Below are 12,426 nucleotides of genomic sequence, written 5' to 3'. Positions count from 1 at the left end.
CACAAGCTAAATATGAGTCAACAGTGTGATTGTGTTGCAAAAAAATCAAACATGATTCTGGAAGGCATTAACAGGTGTGTTGTGAACAAGACACGAGAAGTCATTCTTCCGCTCTACTCCGCGCTGGTTAGGCCTCAATTGGAGTATTGTGTCCAGTTCTGGGCACCACAGTTCAAGAAACATGTGGAGAAATTAGAGAGGGTCCAGAAAAGAGTCACAAGAATGATTAAAGGTCTAGAGAATGTGACCTATGAAGAAAGGCTGAAAGAATTGAGCTTGCTCAGTTTGGAAAAGAGAAGATTGAGGGGAGACATGATAGCGGTTTTCAGGTATCTAAAAGGGCGTCATAAGGAGGGAGAGAGAAAACTTGTTCTTCTTGGCCTCTGAGGATAGAACAAGAGGCAATGGGCTTAAACTGCAGCAAGAGAAGTTTAGGTTGGACACGAGGAAAAAGTTCCTAACTGTCAGGGTGGTCAAACAGTGGAATAAATTGCCAAGGGAGGTTGTGGAATCTCCATTACTGGAAATATTTAAGAACAGGTTAGATAGATGTCTGTCAGGGATGGTTTAGACAGTACTTGGTCCTGCCATTGGGGCACGGGGCTGGAATCGATGGCCTGTCAAGGTGCCTTCCAGTCCTAGTATTCTGTGATACCTCTCCTGATCCCGTCCAACGCATCTCTGCCAGTCCAAGTATATCACATCAATGTCTCTCCATTTCCTTCCAAAGCAGCTCTAATTTTCCAGTTGCCCACAGTGTTCAGACGTTCCATGTTCCAATGGACAGCATACGTGTTAGGTGTAATTTTCTTTTGGTAGCCATCTTATCGACACGACCCCGATCGCTCAATTGGTATCACGGACGTTGTTTATCTGGGTGACATCTGAGCCGGCATCTTTTAACATTTGGTTATACTGGCATCAGATTTCATTCGCATTGTTGTTTGACAGTCAGCGCATCGACACACATCTGACCAACCTTCCTCCTTCACCCAGGCTTGATACTGGCATGGAGCTCTCAGTGGCTTCATGACAGAGTTGGGCAGCACTACCTACTGCAAATGTAAACACACATTTTGGCTGAGTGATTGACTGAGCAAGAAGTAGGACTGAGTGGACTGTTAAAGTGTCACATCATTTTATATGTGACTACACTTTTTGTACTGAACTCTAAATTTGTAAGTTCAGCTTTCGTGATAAAGAGGCTGCACTACAGCACTTGTAATGGGAGAACTGAAAAACACAATTTATTTTGGTTTTTTTACTATGCAAATATGTGTAATAAAAAGAGCACTGTACACTTCGTTTTCTGTATTGTAATAAAAAACAACATATTGGTATTTATTATTTTTCAACAGTGCAATTTATCACATGATTAAAAATTAACTGCAATAAATTTATTTAATTGCCTGACAGCCTTGCTTTAAACATTTAGGGTGCGTCTACACTTGCATTCCTCTCTCAAAAGAGATATGCAAACGAAGTATAAATTTGCATAGCGGGACCCTCATTTGCATATTCTAATATCAAAAGAGCTCCTTTTGAAAGAAGAACGCCAGTGTAGACACTGCTCTTTCAAAAATAAATTCTATCTTCGAAAGAATCCTTCTTCCTTTTATTTCTTCTTTCGAAAGGAGCTCTTTTGGTATAATATGCAAATGAGGCACACACTATGCAAATTTATACCTCATTTGCATTTTCAATTTACCTCATTTGCATACCCCTTTCAAAAGAGGAATGCAAGTGTAGATGCACCCTTATTGCTTTATTCATTTTCTCTGTATTTCTGTTACCTTGGCCAGATGTTACAATACAGCATTGCCGCTGATGATATCAATCCCCCATTACACTGACTGAAAAACTTCACCACCATGAGACACATAGTACTTAAACAGATGCACTGAGGGTAATACAATGTCTGTGTAGACAACTCATTACTTACATCACACGTCAGCACTGCACTGAGCTCTGAGCTGGGCACTCAGTTGCTTGGCAACAAAAGCCTGGGCTCTTCCACTAGTTCGGAGCTGCATGCTCAAGCTCTCAGTCCCCACACTGCTTCCCTTAAGTTGGTATACATGCTCCTGGTTAGGATGCCAACACCAGCAGAAGACAGCAGTATAGACATGAAATACCACAGTAATTACTGCAGTGGCAGTATGTCAATCTAACACCGGCTGACTTAACTGTGTGGTGTAGAGAAGGACTAGACGTACAAGTTATGCCAGTATAGAAATGGGAGCTGCCCCTCAGACTCAATGAAGTGTGGCCCAGTAAGAACATGTAGGAACATAAAGTATTTGTGCATTGATTCCATGGAATTTCACAAGTGTAAAACTGATGTACCTCAGATCAAGGCCCACCATGGATTGTTTGATTTCCTAAACATAACAAGCAAATTCTCAATGTTACTAAATATTGCAATTTTATTATGCAACTTGTAAAATTTATTTTTTCCTAAGGCCCCAGCAATTAGAAACAGTAGATTATATGAGAATTTTAGCCTCCAATCTAAAACAAGAAAGATTTCCGCATATGCGGCTGTGGAGAAAAGCTTGTAAATCTGAATCCTTAATTGCTCAAAACCCAGCAGGCAAAGAAAAATATGTCAATATTTATTTCTATTTTTAAGTCTGAAGATTTCAAACCAATCACTTGAGTGGTTGGGTGACCAGACTCATGGTTTTTGAATTTTAGGGACTATCAATATTAAATTCTCCATAAACAGACCTATTTATTCCCAGGATTTTTGCATGTGATATTAAGAATGATTAGATTTTCATCAAATCCAAAGCCACCTCAAACTGGGAAATCTCTCTTTACCGGGACTTGTGCAAACACTTTTTTTCCTGTTTTGACCTGCCTAGTTACACAGCTCCTGAGATTCACTTTTGTTCTGAGGTTTGAATGAACTCCAAAGCTCAAAACATAATTAAATCAGAGCCAGTAATCACAACATGATTTCACTTCAAAAATACATAAACCAATAAATTCCCAGGGTATGAGAAAATAAAGCCACCAAACAACTCCAGTTTGCTCAAAATTGGCAGGAAAGAAGAAAGATGCACCATTTTCAGATGAACCACATCTATTTACTGATCAATATATTCCAATGTAAACAATAAGCATTTAGGAACCCAGTCTAGGCCTGATTCTGATCTCACTTATACCTGCTACACTAGGACTACAATGACCTTCCCACTTTATATTATACTGAGACGAGATGAGTGTCTAATATTGGTGACTTAACCTCTCTGGCTATGTCTGTACAGCTTCAGAGAGGTCGTGTCTACATACATCCCTATCTTTCGTAAGGGGCATGTTAATGAGGCACTTTGGAACAGCTTAATGAGGTGCTGATATGCATATTCTGTGCTTCGTTAGCATAATGGCAGCCAGTCATACTTCGAAAGTGCTGCTTGCAAAATGCAGACTGGCTGTATAGACACGGGTGCTTTGAAATAAGTGCCACACTTTGAGTTCCCCATATTCCCAATTTGTTTTAAGGGAATTTCGAAGTGTGGGGTTTATTTTGAAGCGTCCCTGTGTATACAGCCAGTCTGCATTTTGAAAGAAGCACTTTCAAAGCACGACTGGCCACCATTATGCTAATGAAACACTGAATATGCACGTCAGCTCATCATTAACCTAAGCTGAAGTGCCTCATTAACATGCCCCTTCTGAAAGGGAGAAGCATGGGTAGACACAGACAGAGAAGGAGCCTCCAGCATGGGTTGACTGACTCAGACTAGCTGGGCTCAAATGAAAATAGCTCTGTACACACTGCTCTGATATTTGGGGTTGGGCTGGCACTTGGGCTCTGAGGCCCACCCATAGGCTTCCAAGGCCAATCACCACACTGAACTGAGACATCCACATTCCTAGTTTTAGCATCCTTGCCTAAGTCCCACTAGCACAAATTTGCCAATCCAGGCTGTTGATTTACCTTATGTCTCCATTTCCTCACTAGTAAAAGTAATTCAACTGATGGCTGTGAATTGCTTTAAGAGCCTCATTTGAAAGGTGCTATCGCTGCTTATTTTTATTTCTCATTGATCTAATGAAAACACCTAAATTCTCATGCTTTATATTGCCCTGAACAGTCCCAGCAAAGGGCCTGGAATTCTCATCGAGTTTGGTACTGTATGGAGAACTACACAATAGCGCTCTTTTTCTGCCCTGCCTTTGAGAAGCTACTGTGACTCTATTTTTCACTGTAACTGATTAGTCAGACTTTCATTTATCGTTATCTAAGATGCCGCATTCTGCATGTAAATGGCTTTCTAATCCTCAGAACAGTTGGATGTTTCTTAGTGCTGCATGACTTGAAACAGTGTCTCATATATTAACCCAAATCCATTTTGGAAGCAGTTTTTTTAATACAGGTCCAGGTCCAGATTCTGCCCGGACTCACATGTGGTACTGCCCCATTGGATGAGACCCTGAGCGTACTTATATCACACACCCGCAATATTAGTTGCTTTTCCTCTATCCTACACCATCCCCGCTCTTCAGGGTAGATTTTTGAAAGAGCTCACCTACCACACAAGCACTAAAACTACAGAACTTAAGAACAGCCGTACAGGGTCAGACTGACAGCCCATCTCGTTCAGTCTAGTCTTTGGGCAGTGATCAAGGGGGAATTTATCAAGTGATCTGACCCGTCATCCAGTCCCAGCATCTGGCAGTCAGAGGCTTACGGACACTCAGGCCGTTTCTATACATGCTAATACAGGGAGCAAAAGATGCTAATGAGGCATGGATGCAAATTCCCTGTGCCTCATTAGCATAACGTCACATGATTTGGAGTCCGGAAGACCAGTCTTCCGGACTCCAAATCATGTGACGTTATGCTAATGAGGCACAGGGAATTTGCATCCATGCCTCATTAGCATCTTTTGCTCCCTGTATTAGCATGCCACTTTCAAAGGCAGTGGCCTTTGTAGAAACGGCCTCAGAGCATAGGGTAGCCTTTCCGAGAATCTTGGCTAATAGTAATTGATGGGCCTATTCTGAATGAATTTATCCAATTCTTCTCTGAACCCAGTGACAGTTTTGACCTTCAAAACATTCCCAGCAACAAGTTCCATAGGGTGACTGTATGGTGTGTCCAGGAGTGCTTCCTTTTGTTTATTTCAGACCTGTTGCCAAATAGTTTCACTGGGTGACCCATAATTCTTATGTTACGTGACAGGGTAAATAACACTTCTTTATTCCCTTTCTCCACACCATTCATGATTTTATAAACCTTTATCATATCCTCCTTTAATTGTCTCTTTTCCAAGCTGAACAGTCCCAGTCTTTTCACTTTCTTAACAGATGGCAGCTGTTCCATACCCTTCCATCATTTTTATTACTCTTTGCTGTAATTTTTCCATTTCTAATGTCCTTTTACGTGATACAGCAACCAGAACTGCACACTGTATTCAGGCTATGGCTGTACCATGGATTTTGTGATATCTCTTAGTAACTCTTTGCAGTCTGCATTGTACTTAACTACCCTGAGCAATTTTATATCCTCAGAAGCTTCACTTGTTTACATCTTGTAAATCTCACTTGTTTATACCATGTTTCTAATCGTTAATGAATATGTTGAACAGCAGTTGTCCCAGTTCCGATCCCTATTTACCTCTCTCTAATCTGAAATATATATGGTTTCTAGTGACAGAGAGAGAACCATGCTAGTCTATATACTATCAAAACAAAAAAGCAGCCCAGTAGCACTATAAAGACTAAAAATATAATTTATTAGGTGATGGGCTTTCGTGGGACAGACCCACTTCTTACATGGTTTCTGTATTTTAACCAGTTACTGGTTTATGAAAGGACTGTTCCTCTTATTCCATGACTGCTTAGTTTCCTCAACAGCCTTTGGGGAAGTACCTTGTCAAAAGATTTTCTGAAAGTCAAAGTACACTGTATTTACAGGATCAGCTTGTAATTGCCAGAATCGTCTCTTGATCAAGAACTGAAAAGAGCCCAACATACTGACAGATGATGATCTGCTTTGAAAATCTGTTTATTTTTATTTCAGCACCTAAATGAAAGCTGAGTATTTTTTAATATCTGCCCCCTCGTGTGTGAGTTGCATTCATTTTTAAGCTCTTGCGGCAGCCAAAGTCACTACAAATTTCATCTATTTTCTGAGCTGCGTACAGCCAACTACTACTAAACACCATACTTAACTCACCACTGATTTTGGGTCAAATATTCCATGAGGGGTGCGCTTGCTAACATCAAGTCTAAATTTGGAGCATAGCTTCTTAGGTCAAAGTCATAGGAGAGTTAATGCCATGATCTTGGAAATCAGAATTCTATTCATGTTCTTATACTAGGCCCATCATTGTGACATATGAAGCATCTTTCATGCCTTTGTAAAAACTGATTCTGTCAAAAGTAATGTTTGGTGAAATTCAATTGGAAAAAAAATCCAAATATGGAGGAAAAATGAAGCAACTATAGAGTTTAAGACTGATTTTTGCATACTGTGTAGATCTTATTAAAGTTTATTCCACTCTTTTTTTAATGAATAACTCACTTCTGTAATTTAGAAAGAAGTGAGAAGGATAAAATCTGCCATGAAGCCTCTATGAGCTCCATGAGAGTCCCAAGCCTAGAAGATGGAGGAGGGTTGGTCAGATGAATGTTGATGCACTGACCGTCAAACAACAATATGAATGAAATCTACTGCAACTCTAACTAAATTATAAAAGAGTGCAAGAATGATGGTAGTGAGATTTGAAGCAAAACCATTCAACATCTCAATCATTCAGGTGTATGCACCCACTTCGGACAGTATGGAGGAAGAGATTGGGCTATTCTATAAAGACTTGACAAAGACGGTGGAGGAGCTACCAAAGAAAGATGTGTTGATCATCACAAGAGATTAGAATGTGAAGGTTGGAACAGATAACAAAGGTTGGGAGAGAGTTGTGGGAAGGTTTGGAAATGGAGAAAGAAACAAACGAGATGAGAAACTACCAGAGATTTCTACAGAGCATGAGATAGTGATCTGCTACACGAAATTCCAGCAAAAGCACTGGAAGAAGTGGACATGGTGATCAAACGACAGGAAGTCCAAGAACATGATAAATATGATTTTGATAAGAAGAAGATGGATAACATCAGTACAGCAGTGCCAAACTTTCCAAGGAGCGGATATAGACTCTAGACCACAGTCTGGTGACTGCAAACATCAAGATAAAGCTCAAAAGAAAGTGTAAGAGAGTTTAAGAAAAGAAGAGACATGGTGAAGCTATCTGAGGAAGAAACAGGGAATGCATACAGAGCAGCGCTCGAAGAGAAGATTAAGAACATCACCACAGAGAAAGACCAAGATAAGAGAGTTGCAGGAATAGCCACCACTAAAGAGGCAATTGAGCAGAGTGTTCCAGAAGAAGAGAAGATCAACAAAAAATGGATTACTCAGAAGACACTCAAGTTGGTTTAAGAGAAGAGAGCGTTGAAGATCAGAAGAGATGTTTCTGAGTTGGCAGAACAGCAATATAGGGTGAAATGCCATGAGGTAAGAAGAGCAGCCAGAAAGGATAAGGAGAAATGGTTAGAGGAGCAATGTGAAGTTACTGAGAGGTATTACAGTGAATGTAAGACCAGGGAGGTGTATAAGACAATTAGGAATATTAATAGGAAATGGAGACCAAAGCAGATGGCAATCAAAGATGAAAATGAAGAAGTGCTCATGAACAGGGAGAAGATTGTGCAGTGATGGACGAGATATTGCACCAATCTATACAAAGCACAGTTGGAACTGAGTGTCTCAGAGAGACTGATTGAGGAACTGAAAAAGATACCTCCACTGAGCATTGAGAGCGAGACCCATATTTCGAAGGAGGAAGTAGAAAAAGCAGTGAAACGACTAAACAACAACAAGGGCTCTGGAAATGATAAGGTCCTGGGAGAGATGATCAAATATGGTGAATAAAGCATGATTCAGGAAATATACCGACTGGCTACGTCCACACTAGCACACTTTGTCGAAGTAGGGACTGTGTAGTCGTTGCGCATCCCGCAACGTCGAAATTGCGGGGTCCTCCATGACGGCCATCAGCTGAGGGGTTGAGAGACGCTCTCTCCAGCCCTTCAGCTCAATGGTGGCCACGTGGAGCGGCCCCTTAAAGGTCCCCTCCCCCTCCCTTCCCATGCAGGAAGCTGAGGGAACGTGCACGTCCCTCAGCCACCCAGAACAGGGCCAGCACCTGCCATGGCTGCCCGGCAGCCCCCCCCAGCGCCCCCAGGGGACCCCCCCCAAGGGGAGACAGGGCAGCCAGCCCTGCCAGGCGGGCAGCCAGGCTGGCAAGCGGCAGCGGGGCCCCTCCTGGACGGAGGCCGAGCTGCGGGACCTGCTGGGGCTCTGGAGCGAGGAGGAGGTGCTCCAGGTAATGGGGAGCAAGAGGCGGAACGCGGATGCGTTCGCTCGGCTGGCCGATGGCCTGGCTGCCCGCGGTCACCCTGCCCGCACTCCTGATCACGTCAGGAGTAAGGTCAAGGAGCTGCGGCAGGGTTACTCCCGGGCCCGGGATGCGGCCGGCCGATCTGGGGCCGCCCCCATCACTTGCCCCTTTTACAGGGAGCTCAGGGACATCCTGGGCCCCCGGCACACCTCCTCCCCTCCGGCCACCCTTGATACTTTGGCCGATGAGCCCCAGCAGGCCCTGCAGCCGGAGTCCGCCCCAGAGGCAAGCCGCGCACCCCGGGGGCCCCCCCCGGAGGCCACCCCCGGGACATCGCAGCAGGAGGAGGAGGAGGAGGGGAGCTCCTCCTCTGCAGAATCCGGGCTGCAGATCCTCCTCCTGCCATCCCAGAGCAGCAGCCAGGCCTCCGCCCCCCGGGGATCTCCGGACCGTGGGAGTGGACCGACAGGTATGTACCCCCCTCTGGTGTACACCCCTGGGCTTGAGGGGCGGGGGGGTAATAGATATGTGTCCAGGGCCCCCCACATGCTCACATGGCCATGGCCGCAAGGACAGCAGGGCCATCCCTCACAGCAGTGCATCAGCCCCTGCCCCCCCCCACCCTGCACGACAGTGCCATACCCCATCCCCGGGGCAGGGGGGAGCGGAACCTCAAGGGGCCCCCGGGAGGAGGGGGTGGGACACCCCGCAGCAGCAGCAGCAGCAGCATGTGGTGGAGTGGGGGGAGTGCAAAAGGGAGACTCAGGCTAGATATGAGCAACAAGAGCCGAATAGCTCCCAGGGGCAAAGGATGATCCTGGGGCTACAGCTGGCAGGTGACACCTCTGCCCTGAACAAAGAGGAGGGAGGAGTTGAGCTGGCTTGGAATTGTGGGGGGAGGGCAGGGGCCACAGGTAGAGGCTAGGGGAAGGGAGAGCTGGAAGGCAGCCAGCCTGAGGAGGGGGAAAGCTGCATCCCAGAGGGGTACCCTTTGGGGTCTTCTCCCCAGGACGGGTTGGAAGGACTGTCTCTTCTGATAGCTGGTGCTGTCACTCCTGGGAGAAACTGGGCATCTGTGGCCTAAGAAACCTCTCCTGTCAGACCCTGCGGAGTGAAGTGAGAGTCGCTCCCACCAGGGGACGGGGTGCAGTGCAGGGGGACCCCTGAACCCCATCCATCACAGCAGCATCTCCCAGGGACGGGGATGGGGAACCTGCAGCACAGGGCTGGGGGGACAAAGGTCACGGCTCAGGGCCCACACTAACGCCTGTCTCCATTCTTCTTCCCACCCTCCTCTCCTGTGTCCCGCACCTGCACCATCAGAAGGACCGGAAGAGAGCGCCGGCGAGGCATCAGTGGTCCCATCGCGAGGCATCGCTCCAGGCAAGCCCCTCGGCCGAGGACCGACCGCCCCATGGCGGGCTAGACGGCGGACCCCGCGCCACCACCAGCCGACGGCGACGGACCCCCAGCTGCTGGCCATCCACTGTCGGCAGCTGGAGGTCGTGGAGCAGCACCAGCAGCTGCAGGAGCAGGCGCTGGCCTGGCGCCAAGAGGCATGGGGGGCCTACATGGAGACTTTCAACCGCCTGGTGGACTACCTGGCCCCCCATGCCGCGCCGGCCGCCGCAGCGCCCGACGTGCCTGCTCTACCCGCCGCAGCACCAGCTGCTCCGCACATCGCCGTCCCGTCCGCCGTCGCCCCGCCACCCACCGGCGAGGGCCGGAGCGCCGAGGGACCCCTGGAGCCAGCTGAGACTCGCCGGGCATATCTTCTGGTCCGCCCCGCCCCCAGCCAGCCCCGGACAGGGCTGCAGCCACGGCGGGGCTCCCGGCCGCCCACACCCAGTGCCGGACTTTAGGGGCGAGGGGCCCGGGACGTGGCCCCCCCCCTTGTATATAGTTGGGACTTATTATTTTGTGCCCCCCGTTTGCCCCGTCCCCCCCATGTAAATAGTTCTCCCCTTTATCCTCCCTGGTTTTCTTTTTATTACTGAGCACACTTTTTTCTTACTATTGTTTTATTTGTACATATTACTTTGGTTCCACACATGTTGCATATAGTTTGTTCTTGTTTTATATTTATAGTTAAAAAAAAAGTTCTAAAAGAAAAAGCAGTTTAAGTTCAGCCATAAGTGCATGCTGTCATTTGTCCAGGAAAAGTGGGAGGGGGGTGCGGTTGGGTGCTCCATGATGTGGGCGTTGGGGCAGGGAGTGTGGTGGAGGAAGGGGTGGGCAGTGGGGGGCCTGGCAGAGTTCACCCCGCGGCCTCATCATCGAAGTGGGCCCGCAGGGCCTCCCGGACCCCGGTCCCTTCGGGGTCCACCTGCCGACTGGGGGCAGCAGGTGGCTGCACGTCGGCCCTGCCGGCCTCCACAGCCCAGCCCTGGAAAAAGGCCTCCCCTTTGCTCTCCACCAAATTGTGCAGGGCGCAGCAGGCACCCACAATCAGGGGGATGTTGTTGGGGCCCGCATCCAGGCGGGACAGGAGACATCTCCAGCGTCCCTTCAGGCAGCCAAATGAGCGCTCCACCACCTGGCGCACGTGGTTCAGGCGCTGGTTGAAGAGCTCCTGGCTAGCGGAGAGATGGCCCGTGTACGGGTGCATGAGCCAGGGCCGGAGCGGGTATGCCGCATCTGCGATGATGCAGAGGGGCATGGTGGTGTCCCCCACAGGGATCTCCTGCTGGGGGATGTAGGTCCCCACCTCCAGCCGGCGGCACAGGCCCGAGTTCCCGAAAACCCGGGCGTCGTGGGTGCTGCCAGGCCAGCCCACATAAATGTCCTGGAAACAGCCCCAGCTGTCCACCAAGGCCTGGAGGACCACAGAATGGTAGCCCTTGCGATTCATGTAGCGTCCTCCACTGTGATGCGGGGTGCGGATGGGGATGTGAGTCCCATCCAGAGCCCCGAAGCAATTGGGGAAGCCCAGGGTGGCAAAGGCCGCGATGGTGGAATCTGGGCCCCCCAGCCTCACGAGCCTGTGCAGGAGCATGGCATTGATGGCACGCACAACCTGCAGGGAAAGCACATGGGACAGCACCAATGAGGGGTGAGCAGGGTGTGCATGGCCCAGCCCTGCCCTCCCCCGCCCTCCCCTCCCCTCCTCTGCCCTGCCCTGCCCTCCCCTCCTCTGCCCTCCCCCGCCCTCCTCTGCCCTGCCCTGGCCTCCCCTCCCCTCCCCTGCCCTGCCCTACTCTGCCCAGGCCCCACTCCCCTGCCCTGCCCTCCCCCCGTGGGTTCTCTTACCTCCATGAGGACAGCCCCGACGGTGGCCTTGCCAACACCAAACTGCTGCCCCGCGGATCGGTAGCTGTCGGGAGTGGCCAGCTTCCAGACAGCGATGCCGACCCATTTCTCCACTGTGAGGGCACGCCGCATGGCGGTGTCCTGGTGCCTGAGTGCGGGGGTGAGCCACTGGCACAGCTCCATAAATGTCTGCCGGCTCATCCTCAAGTTCCTGAGCCAGCGGTCGTCGTCCCACTCCCCAAGCACCAGCCACTCCCACCAGTCGGTGCTGGTGGGGTAGCTCCACAGCCGCCGGCGTGTGAGGCGGGGGTGGGGGCGGGGTGCTGCAGGGTTGGGGGTTGAGCCCTGCTGCCCTGGGGGCAGCTCCTCCTCCGGTGTAGCAAGGAGGTGCTCAGCTGCCTCCCGCATGGCATGGAGCAGGGCAAGCCCTGCTCCTGCCAGGAGGGCTGGGTGGACCTCTGGCTGCTGCTGCTGCTGGGGGTCCATGCCTGCGTCGCCCGGGGTATGTGTGCCTATGGCTCCTCAGACCGCGTGCTGTGCAGGCTGAGTGTGTCTGGGAGGGGCCCTTTAAGGGAGCGGCTAGCTGTTGCCCCGGAAGCGCTAGTCCGCCCTGTGACCCTGTCTGCAGCTGTGCCTGGCATCCCTATTTCGATGTGTGCTACTTTGGCGTGTAGACGTGCCCTCGCTGCGCCTATTTCGATGTTGGGCTGCGCAATGTCGAAGTTGAACATCGACGTTGCCAGCCCTGGAGGACGTGTAGACGTTA

At 49.4% G+C, this 12,426-nt stretch overlaps 1 protein-coding gene across 2 annotated transcripts in view; it reads right to left on the bottom strand.

The window, feature by feature from the left end:
* The window catches only part of LOC142011124 (histone-lysine N-methyltransferase SMYD3-like), a 359,175-nt gene that overhangs the window by 149,501 nt on the left and 197,248 nt on the right, over positions 1–12,426 (bottom strand). The window lies entirely within an intron of this gene.

Source organism: Carettochelys insculpta, chromosome 3 (assembly GCF_033958435.1).
Source record: "Carettochelys insculpta isolate YL-2023 chromosome 3, ASM3395843v1, whole genome shotgun sequence".
Classification (NCBI taxonomy): Eukaryota; Metazoa; Chordata; order Testudines; family Carettochelyidae; genus Carettochelys; species Carettochelys insculpta.
This window is presented reverse-complemented; position numbering and strand designations above follow the sequence as displayed.